The 14210-nt window shown below is 43.0% G+C and overlaps 1 protein-coding gene across 3 annotated transcripts in view; it reads right to left on the bottom strand.

The window, feature by feature from the left end:
* The window catches only part of ppargc1a (peroxisome proliferator-activated receptor gamma, coactivator 1 alpha), a 615590-nt gene that overhangs the window by 449029 nt on the left and 152351 nt on the right, over window positions 1-14210 (bottom strand). The window contains exon 1 of one of the 3 annotated variants that reach the window (XM_080189537.1): window positions 5007-5028. The exons of the other annotated variants lie outside the window; for them this stretch is intronic. The gene's annotated coding sequence lies outside the window, so the exon portion shown is untranslated. Of the gene's footprint in view, window positions 1-5006; window positions 5029-14210 lie in introns of those variants that run through there. 3 annotated transcript variants of the gene reach the window in all.

Here is a 14210-nt window from a genome sequence, read left to right as displayed (position 1 = left end):
TTAATACTGAAATGAGGAGAAATTTCTTCACTCAGAGGGTTGTGAATTTTTTGAAATTCTTTACCCGAGGGGGTAACACTTGCTCAATCAATGTATGAATTCAACGGATTGTTAGATTTTTGGGCACTAAAGGAATTGAGGGAGATAGAGTTAGTGGGAAAGTGGAATTTTATGTAGAACTTTAACCACAATTTAACCGAATGGTAGAGCAGGCACGAGAGACCATATGGTCAACACTGCTTCTATTTCTTACATTCAAATATGATATGTTCTTAATGCTCAGTGGCCATCTCCATTATTTAGTTATCTAATTACATTCCTGCCTCGTGAAAGCCTGACTTTTGTGGGGTTATCCATTTTCTATTTCTGAGGTAAGAGAAGTCAGTGATGATAAATTCAATATCTCCCCAATAAATGTCAATATCAAGAGAAGATGTGGTAAAATTGGTCTTTTGCAAAAGTGCAATGTAGTAACCCACTTTAAACCATGTCCAATTTTCTCTTTCATTGACTACAAAAGAAAATTAGGCTTAGTGCAGGTGTCAATCTCTTTTTGGTCATGTTGTACTTTTGGCAAAGATTAAGTTCACTCCCAAAAACTTTGAAGTCAAATTCACCCTCAGTATTGTTCTAACTATGGATTTTATCCCTAATTCCCATCTCCATTGTACAAAGATTATAATTTTATTCCTCAGATCAACCATTTGCAGGATCTTTCCAACATAACATCAATTAGTGTTGAAATGTGGACAATTCTGTATTGCGGGCTTGTGCCCATTAGACATTTGGTTGAAACAGCTAAAACTGACTTCATGCAGGATTTTTAAAGTTGGCAAAGAGATCAGATCTCATCAGTCTGGGCTGGATCTGAACCCTGATCCAAATGGTGAGCACACTACCCAATTTCCTAACTGAAAATTCTTAGACTGCTGTAGTGGAACATACATAATATTGTTTTAAAGATGCATATTAGAGGGAATAATTATGAGTTAACGTAGCTTTAATAAGCATCAAATCAAAAATTTAGGCCAGGATTTTCTGGTCTTGCCTGGGGAGAAAGAAGATTCAGAGACACAGCCAAATGTACATTGACATTGGGTGGGACTTCTCAGACCTGCTCAAATAATCCCTGCCTATTAGTGTGAAGAAATATACCGTAACATGTCGCTGTGGAACTTTCATACTGAATATCATTAGGTTGCAAATAAATTAGCTATGACAAAGTAAATATATGGAACATTAAAAAATCTAGCAGGTTTGACAAAGGGTCATCTGGACTTGAAACATCAGTTCTTTTCTCTCCGCACAGATGCTGCCAGACCTGCTGAGATCTTCCAGCATTTTTCCTTTTGGTTTCAGATTCCAGCATCCGCAGTAATTTACTTTTATTAAAAAGTCTAGTCAAACTGACAAAAGTTCTTATTTATAGTAATTTAATTTTCTTACATTGTTGTTTGCACTCATTACTGTGAATGAGAACAGAAATGTTCCTTTGTACTATAAGGTACCTTTAATAGTCAGTATCAGTAACAAGCAAGCAATGGCCCCTTGGGGCAAATAGCTGCGGCAACCTAATTGCATAACAATCTGAAAGGGGTATGGCATAATTTGTTATCACATTTATCAATAATAATAATTTGGTCATCATCCTTGTGGCATGCATTAAAAACAGGTGCTGTATTTTTCTTGTTTGATAACTTGAATTAAAAAATTGAAGATAAGATAGGTGCATTGCTTAATGTAAGCTTACAATGTATATTGAGAATCAGGATCTGACTGATTCCATATCAAGACAGAGCGAGACTCTTTTGAGCCAGTAATCTCATACTGCTTTTGTTTGTGTATATATCCAGTGAAGTGTCAAACCTGGTTTACAAAGTACTCAATGCATTTATTGGACATTCTTGGGACTTTTAAACCAGCTGGCCTAAATTTCAAAGCCTTGTGAGAAGAAATTTATCATCCCCATTATCTGAACATTTAAATGATTTAACTCTCGAGTGTGAGCTCTATATGTGGAGATGTCTGGTCATGCACAGAGCTTTCTCTCTCTCTCTTCCCTAAGCAGAGTCAAAGATACAACCAGGCAGGGGTCAAGCATACACCAGGCTATGACCTACATACATCCAACAGTTCAATTTTTGAGTTGGGGAGGGGAAAACAAGAAGGGAATAAATTCACATTAAAATGAGGTGCAAATGCACCTTGGAGTCTTAATATACACAACATGTCCAACCAAAATACAGCAGCTATTAATAGAATCTTGAACTTCATATTCAAAATAATTGAATACATCATAATCAAATTCATGCCTTCGTCGAGCCATGCCTTGAGTACAGAAACCAAATCTGGATGCTAAGGCAACATAGAGAAGTCACAAGACTTACCTTTGGTAACAGATGAAAGACAAAAGAGGCTCAGAATATTCAGTTAATTAAAAATATGAAACAAGCAAATCCAGAATATTACTGTAAATTATTTTGCAGGAATATGGTAAGAAAACACAGGTTTAGACTGCTAAAAGAAATACATATGCATTTATGTAACAACTTTCATGACCTCAGGTAGTCCCAAAGTGATTTACATTCAATCATTTTTGAAATGTACATAGAACAAGAACAAAGAAAACTACAGCACACGAACAGGCCCTTCGGCCCTCCAAGCCTGCACCAACCATGCTACCCGGCTTAACTAAAACCCCCTATCCTTCCGGGGACCATACCCCTCTATTCTCATCCTATTCATGTATTTGTCAACACGCCTTTTAAAAGCCAGTACTGTATCCGCTTCCACTACCTCCCCCATCGACGAGTTCCAGGCACCCACCACCCTCTGTGTAAAAGATCTGCCTCATACATCTCCTTTAAACCATGCCCCTTGCACCTTAAATCTGGGCCCCTAGTAATTGACTCTTCCATCCTGGGAACAAGCTTCTGACTATCCACTCTATCCATGATGCTCATAATCTTGTAGGCTTCTATCAGATCACCCCTCAACCGCCATCATTCCACTGAGAACAAACCAAGTTTCTCCGGTCTCTCCTCATAGCTAATGCCCTCCGTAACAGACAACATCCTGGTAAATCTTTTCTGTATCCTTTCCAAAGCCTCCACATCTTTCTGGTCGTGTGGCAACCAGAATTGAACACTATATTTCAAGTGCGGCCTAACTAAGTTTCTATAAAGCTGCAACATGACTTGCCAGTTTTTAAACTCAATGCCCCAGCCGTTGAACGCAAGCATACTGTATGCCTTCTTGACTACTTTTTCCACCTGCATTGCCACTTTCAGTGACCTGTGTACCTGTACATCCTGATCCCTTTGCCTGTCATACTCTAAATACTGTAGTCATTTTTGTGGATAATGCAGTGGTTAACATCCCTGAAATGTTGTGTTCAAATCCCACTCCAAGATTTGATGGCCAAGGAAAGCACAATTACAACATGGCTAAAGATGTTGAATATCAATTTGCAAATCCTTCCAACACATGCCAACAACAGGCAGTAAGGGCAGAAGTGATTCCTTGTCAGCCATGAGAAGAAGAGAACGTTTGAGCCTCTCGCTGATGCCGGAGTTGAGGGGGTTGAGCTATGAGGAGAGGCTGAATAAACAAGGCTTGTACCCGTTAGAGTTTAGAAGAATGAGGGGAGATCTCATTGAGACGTATAAGATGATGAATGGGATGGATAGGATAGAGGTGGAGAGGCTCGTCCTGCTCAGAAAGGACAGTAGGACTAGAGGGCACAGCCTCAAGATAAAGAGGGGGCGGTTTAGAACGGAGTTGAGGAGGAACTTCTTCACTCAAAGGGTGGTGAATCTCTGGAATTCTCTACCCGTTGAAGTGGTGGAGGCTACCTCGCTAAATATATTTAAGACGCGGGTTGATAGGTTTTTGATAGGCAAGGGGATTAAGGGTTATGGGGAGAGGGCGGGAATGTGGAACTGAGACACGACAGATCAGCCATGATCTTATTGAATGGCGGGGCAGGCTCGAAGGGCTAGATGGCCTACTCCTGCTCTGATTTCTTATGTTCTTATGTACTGTCACTATCCATAGCTCCAGGCTGCAATATTCATCATAACGAAATGCTTTGATAGGTTAGTCATGGCAGGAATCAATTCTGGCCTCTCCGATATCACCACAACAAGTGCACAGCAGATGCCATATCCCTGGCCCTACATCCAATCCTGAAAAACCTGGATAACAAAGATACCTTTATCAGACTCTTACTCATTAATGACAGTTCAGCCTTAAACACCATTATCCAACATAACTCATCTCCAAACTCCATGGCCTAGGGCTCAGTTCCTCCCTCTGTGACTGAATCCTAGACTTCCTAACCCACAGACTATAATCAGTAAGATGAAAGCAAAATACCGTGGATGTTGGAATCTCAAACAAAAACAGAAAATGCTAGAAAATCTCAACAGGTTTGATGGCATCTGTGAAGAGAATAGAGCCAATATTTCAAGTCTGGATGACTCTTCATCAGAACTGATTCTGTTTATGCTCCACAATCAGTAAGGATAGGCAACAACACCACCTCCACGATCATCCTATACACTGGTGCCCCACAAAGCTACGTCCTCAGCCCTTACTATACTCCTTATACACCTATGACTGTGGCCAAATTGCCTTCCAACTCGATTTTCACGTTTGCTGACGACACCTCTGTAGTGGGTCAGATCTCAAACAGTGACAAGACTGAGTACAGGAAAGAGATAAAGAATCTGGTTAACCGGTGTGACAATAATCTCTCCCTTAATGTCAACAAAACAAAGGAGGTAGTTATTAACTTCAGGAAGCATAGTGGAGAACATGCCCCTGTCTACATCAATGGGGACGAAGTAGAAATGGTTGAGAGCTTCGTGTTTTTAGGTGTCCAGATCACCAACAACCTATCCTGGTCCCTCCACGCCGATGCTACAGTTAAGAAAGTCCACCAATGCCTCTATTTTCTCAGGAGGCTAAAGAAATTTAGCATGTCTGTTATGACTCTCACCAACCTTTATTGATGCACCATAGAAAGCATTCTTTCTGGTTGTATCACAGCTTGGTATGGTTCCTGCTCTGTCCAAGACTGCAAGAAACGACAAAGGGTCATGAACGAAGCCTAGTCCATCATACAATCCAGCCTCCCATCCACTGACTCTCTCTACACTTCACGCTGCATCGGAAAAGCCGTCAACGTAATCAAGAACCCCATGCACCCGGAACATACTCTCTTCCACCTTTTTCCATCAGGAAAAAAATACAAAAGTCTGAGGTTACCTTCCAACCGACTCAAGAGCAGTTTCTTCCCTGCTGCTATCAGACTTTTGAATGGACCTACCTCGTATTAAGTTGATGTTTCTCACACCCTAGCTATGACTGTAACACTACATTCTGCATTCTCTCCCTTCCTTCTCTGTGTACAGGGTGCTTTGTCTGTATAGCATGCACGAAACAATACTTTTCACTGTATGCTAATACATATGACAATAATAAATCAAAAGTGCATGTTGTCACAGCAACTCAGACTCCTTGGGGGTCCAGTTTGCTGACTGACTAGTACAGATCAGATTGATGCAAACAACATGATATCTGATGCCCATGCCAGTTACAGTGGATTTGGATGCTGCCTCCTTGCCTTTTCTGTGATGGAGGCTTTGGGTTTGACATGCCTTCAGGCAGAAAACCCAAGGAGAGGTTGTAGTAGGGAATCACAATAGTCAACTTGTGCATAGCAAAAACTCGCAACAGGATTAGATTCCAAAGGGATAAACTGTTTTAAGTACAATTTGGAGAGATAAAAATTGGTCTGGACATCCACAAATAGAGTGATAAACCTGAAAAGTCTGTATCTTTCTTCACAGAAGCATCAGATTAGTTCCAGCATTTTCTGTTTTAATTTCAATTTTCCAGCATATCCAGTATTTTGCTTCAGTGTTCCAATACAACATTCTTGGCCTACTTGAATTTGCGCTTAAGAATCTTATTTCCACCTGAAAGGACAAATATTGCCTTATTTTAAGGGCTCACCTAACTACCCCAACAATACATCAAGCCCTCAGTACAATTAGATGCTGAAGCAGGAGTGCTTCTGGATGGGTAAGGTCACCTTAGTCTTTAATTTTCTTGTTATCTCTTATAGAGGATGAGTGGCTGGTGAGGTGGTAGAGAAAGGATGTCAACTTTAAAGAGTGACAGATTCCCCAGTACAGTTGAATGAGACTGTGTAACAGGCAAGACCAATGAGGGTGGGGGTGGTTGGATCTAAAACTATAAAATGCAGACAAGGTGTATATATTTCTTATGTTCTTATATGAAATAGAAGACTCTCTGAAATAATTCTGCAATAATTATACATCACATATCTTTCAAATTAAGAACATAAGAAATAGGAGCAGGAGTAGGCCAACTAGCCCTTCGAGCCTGCCCCGCCATTCAATAAGATCATGGCTGATCTGTCGTGGCTCAGTTCCACATTCCTGCCCTCTCCCCATAACCCTTAATCCCCTCGCTTATCAAAAACCCATCAACCCGCGTCTTAAAAATATTCAGCCTCCACCACCTCAACGGGCAGAGAATTCCAGAGATTCACCACCCTCTGAGTGAAGAAGTTCCTCCTCAACTCTGTTCTAAACCACCCCCCCTTTATCTTGAGGCTGTGCCCCCTAGTCCTACTGTCCTTTCTGAGCGGGAAGAGTCTCTCCACCTCTATCCTATCCATCCCATTCATCATCTTATACGTCTCAATGAGATCTCCCCTCATTCTTCTAAACTCTAACAAGTACAAGCCTAGTTTATTCAGCCTCTCCTCATAGCTCAACCCCTCAACTCCGGTATCAGCCTAGTAAACCTCCTCTGCACTCCCTCCAAGGCCAAAATATCCTTGCGTAAGTACGGCGACCAAAATTGCACACAGTACTCCAGCTGCGGCCTCACCAATGCCCTATACAGCCGCAGCAAGACCTCCCTACTTTTATATTCAATCCCCCTCGCTATGAAGGCCAGCATCCCATTCGCCTTCCTGACCACCTGCTGCACCTGCAGGCTGGGTTTTTGCGACTCATGCACAAGGACCCCGAGGTCCCTCTGCACCATCGCCTGCTGCAGTTTTTCGCCACGTAGGTAATAGTCCTTCCTATCATTATTCCTACCAAAGTGGACCACCTCGCACTTGCCAACATTAAATCCCATTTGCCATTTCCTGGCCCATTCGCCCAGCCTATCTAGATCCTTCTGCAGACTCTCCACAGCCTCCGCGCAATTTGCCGTTCCACCAACCTTGGTGTCATCAGCAAATTACAGCATATATTATCTTGTTTTGACATCCTTGATTGCAAACCAACCAATTGCTGTATTTAAGTTTGTGATCAAGTGTTATAAAGTACATAGGTACATGCCCTTGACACAATTTAATAACTTTTGAGTTTGTGAACATGTTTGATGTAATGCAATCAACTGATCCAAATCGCAGCTTTTTCAGCACCTTTTTCCCCAATCCCACAATAGTTCCAGAGATGAGGGATTAACTTACACAGATAGACTAGAAAAATGGGGATTGTTATCCTTAGAGCAAATGTGTTTAAATTTATGAAGAGTTTAGATAGGGAAAATAAAGAAAAACAGTTGAAGGATTGATAACCAGGGGCACAGATTTAAGGTGTTAGGAACATAGGAATTAGGAGCAGAAGTCGGCAAATTTAGCCCTTCAAGCCTACTCTGTCATTCAATCAGACTATGGCTGACCTCTTCCTGATCTCAAATCCATCTCCCCATCCCCTTATCCCGTTTTTTAAATTTGAAATATATCAATCTCCTTCTTGGAGCCAAAGATTCAGACTTCACTGCACTATAGGGCAGCGAGTCCCACAAATTCACCACCCTCTGCGAGAAACAGTTCCTCCTCATCTCAGTTTTAAATCTACCACCTCTTAACCGATACCTGTGACCTCTTGTTCGAGATTGTCCCATAAGAGAAAACATTTGGTTTACATTTACTTTTTCAATCCCTTTTAAAATTTTATATATCTCGATCAGATCCCCTCTCATCCTTCTAAACTCCAACTTCTATAAGCCCAAACTGTTAAATTTCTCCTTATACCTCAACCCTTTCATCCCCGGAATCAGATGAATCTCCTCTGAACTGCCTCCAATGCCTCCACATCCTTCCTTAAATAAGATGGCATAAGTGCGAATAGAAGGGATGAAGGACCATAGCAGTAGAAATATGGGAATAGATTGACATGAAGGTTACGGGGGGGCCATTCATTCAAATGGAGGGTATGTCAGACCATGGGGAATGGGTGTAACAAATTGGCAATGAAAGTACGAGGGGCCAAGTGGGTAAGTAGGATAAGGGGGATGGGGGGGTGGAAGATCAGGTGGGGAGATGGATTTGAGATCAGGGAGAGTTCAGCCATAGCCTGAAATGACAGAGCAGGCTTGAAGGGCTAAATTTGCCTGCTTCTGCTCCTAATTCCTATGTTCCTAACACCTTAAATCTGTGCCCCTGGTTATCAATCCTTCAACCACTGGAAACTGTTTTTCTTTATTTTCCCTATTTAAACTGTTCATAAATTTAAACGCATTTGCTCCAAGGATAACAATCCCCATTTTTCTAGTTTATCTGTGTAAGTTAACCCCTCGTCTCTGGAACTATTGTGGGATTGGGGAAAAAGATGCTGAAAAAACTGTTGATTGCATTACATCAAACAAAGGTCAGCTTGAAGAGCCATTAGGGTGGGAAGACGGGCTTGGTTTGGCATGGAGGGTATGAGAGGTCAAGGGATAAGCAGAGGACATAAATTGACATGGTGGGGAGACGGTATCTGAGATTGTGGGATGGACAGAGGATATAGAGTGACACTGAAGGTATGGGGAAACGAGGGGTGCATGCGGTGGCGTGGATGGGGCATGAGAAGTGTGTGGACAGTTGTGGGGGGTGCTTTAGAAAAAACTTCAGCATAGTGCTCTTGCACAGAGTCAGGCCTTCTGCCCCAGGCACCTTCACACTCTGTGTCCTCAAAACTCATTCTGGTGTTGCCCTGTCCAACTACCAGGCAACCTTGCCACCCCGGAACAAAGCTCCAAATCTTCCAGGCCACTTTCTCCCAGATCGGGAATATCATGACTCTGCTTCCTGACCCAAGAGCAAAATCCAGGACATTACACCTACAGCCAGGTGTGTGCATTGGTTGATCTTTCATTCTAACTGATTTCTTCTGAAGAAAGGTATAGGTGTAATGTCCTGGATTTTGCTTTCCCTTCCTCTTTGGTTAATCCTTTTTGATCATGTCACTTCCTGTTGTGCTTCACTTTGATATTTGTCTCTGGTGATCTCTGCCTCAGCCTGACACTCCACTGATCTCCTAGCATTGATCTGCTCCATCTCCTTCTAATCTTTGACAGCATATTAACAAATCGATTATGAATCTAACAGCAAGCCTTTGTCCAAAAAACATTACTCACATTGCTCTGCGGCACAGACAAACTAGAACCCATTCCCTGATGTTTGACATTTTGCTTTCTTGCTACAATATGCACAATTTGATGTGCAAGATTGCTCCAAATCAGTCTAGTTATTCAGATAAGTATATAAAGAGGGTCTGAGACAAATAAGCTGGTTTCCATAATAAGTGTGTTCAGTAACTGAAAGGCGAGCATCACACAGTTTTTTTCTCCAAATGGTTGTACCCAGGAGGTATCCAGGTGTGTTGGGGGGCCCCTCAAAAGTCCTCATGTACTGATTACATGAGAATTGCCTGGGAAGTTTCAACTTCCATCGGGTAATCACTCCCCATCTGGAACCCAGTGAAACTTTGATTTAAAGTCAGAGATATTGGATGGTTAAGAACATAAGAAATAGGAGCAGGAGTAGGCCATCTAGCCCCTCGAGCCTGCCCCGCCATTCAATAAGATCATGGCTGATCAGTCATGGTTCAGTTCCACCTTCCCGCCCTCTCCCCATAACCCTTAATCCCCTTGCCTATTAAAAACCTATCAACCCACGTCTTAAATATATTTAGCGAGGCAGCCTCCACCACCTCAACGGGCAGAGTGTTCCAGAGATTCACCACCCTTTGAGTGAAGAAGTTCCTCCTCAACTCCGTTCTAAACTGACCCCCCTTTATCTTGAGGCTATGCCCTCTAGTCCTACTGTCCTTTCTGAGCGGGAAGAGTCTCTCCACCTCTATCCTATCCATCCCATTCATCATCTTATATGTCTCAATGAGATCTCCCCTCATTCTTCTAAACTCTAACGAGTACAAGCCTAGTTTATTCAGCCTCTCCTCATAGCTCAACCCCCTCAACTCCGGTATCAGCCTAGTAAACCTCCTCTGCACTCCCTCCAAGGCCAAAATATCCTTGCGTAAGTGCGGCGACCAAAACTGCCCACAGTACTCCAGCTGCGGCCTCACCAGTGCCCTGTACAGTTGCAGCAAGACCTCCCTACTTTTATATTCAATCCCCCTCGCTATGAAGGCCAGCATTCCATTCACCTTCCTGACCACCTGCTGCACCTGCAGGCTGGGTTTTTGCAACTCATGCACAAGGACCCCGAGGTCCCTCTGCACCGTCGCATGCTGCAGTTTTTCGCCACGTAAGTAATAGTCCTTCCTACCATTATTCCTACCAAAGTGGACAACTTCACACTTGCCAACATTAAATTCCGTTTGCCATTTCCTGGCCCATTCGCCCAGCCTATCTAGATCCTTCTGCAGACTTTCCAAACCCTCCGCACAATTTGCCGTTCCACCAATCTTGGTGTCATCAGCAAATTTCGACACCATACACTCAGTTCCCTCCTCCAGATCATCTATATAAATGGTAAATAGCTGAGGCCCCAGCACTGACCCCTGGGGCACTCCACTAGTCACCAACCACCAATCCGAATAGCACCCATTGACCCCCACTCTCTGCCTCCTATTTGACAGCCAATCCCCTATCCATGCTAACACCCTACCCCCAACTCCATGCCCCCTGACCTTCTGTAATAACCTCTTGCGCGGCACCTTATCAAACGCCTTCTGAAAATCAAGAAAGACCACATCCACCGGCTCTCCTCTATCCACCGCCTTAGACACATCCTCATAGAACTCCAATAAATTCGTCAGACACAACTTCCCCTTAACGAAACCGTGCTGCATCTGCTGTATCAAACAATTCTCCTCAAGATGCCTCGCTATTTTCTCCTTGATCACGGATTCTAACATTTTACCTACAACAGACGTTAAACTAACCGGCCTATAATTCCCTGCCTTTTGCCTGCCACCCTTCTTAAACAACGGCGTAACATTAGCCGTTTTCCAATCTTCCGGCACTTCCCCGGAATCCAGCGATGTTTGGAATATAATCATCAAGGCATCCACTGTCACCTCCGCCATTTCTTTCAGAACCCTTGGATGCATTCCATCCAGTCCTGGGGACTTGTCCACAATCAGTCCCTCCAGTCTTTCGAGCACTGCCTCTCTAGTAACAATAATGTCATTCAGGCCCTCCACTCCTACCATTTTCCATCGCTAACACCTGGCAAATTATTCACGTCCTCCTCTGTGAAGACCGAAACAAAAAAGTTATTCAAGGCCTCAGCCATTTCCCCATCCCCTACCACTAAGTCCCCCCTCTCATCCTCTAAGGGTCCAACGTTCACCCTAGTCAGCATCTTCCTTTTTATATATTTATAAAAACTCTTGCTATCCTTTTTTATATTAAGCGCTAGCCCAGCTTCATAGTTTCTCCTACCCTACTTTATCAACTTCTTTGTCATTCTTTGTTGATATTTAAGCCTCTCCCAATCCTCTTCTCGCCCACTACTCTTAGCTACTCTAAACGCATCCACTTTTAATTTAACACTTTCCTTTACCCCCTTTGTTATCCACGGCTGATTATCTCTCCTCCTACGATCCTTTTTGACCATCGGAATAAATTTCTGCTGAGCACCAAGAAAGATCTCCCTAAAGATCCTTCACTGTTCCTCAGCAGACCTACCTTCCAATGTGCTCCCCCAATCAACATTCGCCAATTCCTCTCTCATCCTATCGTACTCCCCTCTGTTCAAACAAAGGACACATGTCCGGGAACCCACTTTCTCCTCCTCCATCTGCATCAGAAACTCCACCATACGATGATCACTCTTCCCAAGAGGATCCTTCACCACAAGGTCCCTAATTCTACCTGCCTCATTACATAACACCAGATCCAAGATAGCTCGCTCCCTTGTCGGCTCCAACACACACTGTTCAAGGAAACTATCCCGGCAGCATTCCAAGAACTCTTCCTCAAGCCCACCGTGTCCAACATGGGTCGACCAATCAATATGTAGATTGAAATCCCCCATAATTGTCGCTGTTCCATTCCTGCACGCCGCATTTATTTGCGCGTTAACAGCCCGCCCCACCTCCAGATCATTATTTGGGGGCCGAGAGACGACACCCACCAGCGTCTTCCTCCCTTTGCTGTTCCTAATCTCCACCCACAACGATTCCACTTTCTGCTCTTTGGCGCCTATATCATCCCTTACTACTACCCTGATGCTATCCTTAATCAGCAGAGCTACGCCCCCCCCCCCCCTTTTTCCTCCCGCCTATCCTTCCTAAACACTTGATAACCCTGTACTAACTTATTAGGATAGTTATGCAGAAAAGGCTTGAAGGATTAAAACCAGTTCTAACTTCTGGGTCATTATAGTACTGACTTGAAATTGGAGTCTCCCAACTACTTCCCAACCTCCCCCTAACACGCTCACCCATATACCTGCCACCTGACAACCCTTACCCATTTACCTTCCACTCTGCACACTCACTCACTTATCAGCCACATTATCCCCTCACCCATTTACCTTCCACATGGTTGCTGTATACCTTGACTAGACATGCACTCACTCACTTATCAGCCACATTATTCCCTCACCCATTTACCTTACACATTTATTTTCAAGTGTGTCTTGTCAAGGTATACAGCAACCAGTGCTGTAAAAAGCTGGACTTCCCCCAATATTCCTGTACTTTGAAGGATGGAGTCCAAGAGCAGGAAGACTTCAAATTTGGTTTGCAAGTCTCGACGAGAATGCCGAGCTCCAATGCAAGTTAAGTGAATAGAGCAAAATGGTAATTCCATGTGATTTAAGATTGAGCTCAAGGTACTACGTTACACTGCCTGCCAGTATCTAACAAGAAGTCCCTCTGCATCCTCCTCAATACAGGTTTTGATCCTTCTTACCATTCCTGGGTAATAATTTTCAAAAAATTGGCTTCATGTCATTAGTTTCTAGAGTGAATCAAATTATATTTGGGGGCAAACACATTGATGTGGCCCATAGCCCCACATGGTATATGGCAACCATTACAATAAGGTGGGGCAACATTTTTGAATTGAAAAGTTGTTGCACAAACCAGATGAAATTAAGTACTGAGCTGAATTTGGTTCATAACTTGGAGATTGGATATTTTAGGTGACATAACAGTCACAGCGGCTCCTTTGAATTTGAGCATCATCAGACACTACTGCTCCACAAGGTCAAGGTAGTTGCATCTCTCCCAGTCAGCTTGCTCTCTGAATTTGTGTTGTGTGTGATTATTCTTTGATGACGTCTTCAGATCTGCCAAACTTAAGAAGCACTTGATTCATTTTCCAAATGTCTATGGATCACATAATACTTGCTGTTGATGTCGTACTGTCATTAAATTAATTCCAGATCAGCCTACATATTGGTTCCTAGCAAGTGATTATCATTTACTTATTTGTCACAAGTAGGCTTACATTAATGCACTGCAAGGCATTTTATACAAATGTCAGGAACATGAGAGTTGTGAAAGAGTCAGACCTCTCAAGAACAAAGGAGGGGAATTGTGCTTAGAACCCAAGGAAGTAGATGAGATCCTAAATGAATACTTTGTATCAGTATTCACAAAGGAGAGGGACACGTTGATTGGTAGTATCTCAGAGGGACGTGTAGACCCGTTAGAACAAATCACAATTACAAGGGATGGTGTTTTAGGAAGCATTAAAGGTAGACAAATCTGCAGGCCCAGATGATACCTGTCCTAGATTACTGAGAGAGACAAGAGATGAAATTACTGGGCCTCTAACAGAAATCTTTGTTTCTTCATTGAACATAGGTGAGGTCCCAGAGGATTGGAGGATAGCAAATGTGGTCTCATGATTTAAGAAAAATAGCAAGGATAACCCAGGTAAATTATAGGCCAGTGAGCTTGACATCCATG

The sequence above is a fragment of the Carcharhinus amblyrhynchos genome, chromosome 1 (assembly GCF_965287045.1).
Source record: "Carcharhinus amblyrhynchos chromosome 1, sCarAmb.v2.hapA, whole genome shotgun sequence".
NCBI lineage: Eukaryota > Metazoa > Chordata > Chondrichthyes > Carcharhiniformes > Carcharhinidae > Carcharhinus > Carcharhinus amblyrhynchos.
This window is presented reverse-complemented; position numbering and strand designations above follow the sequence as displayed.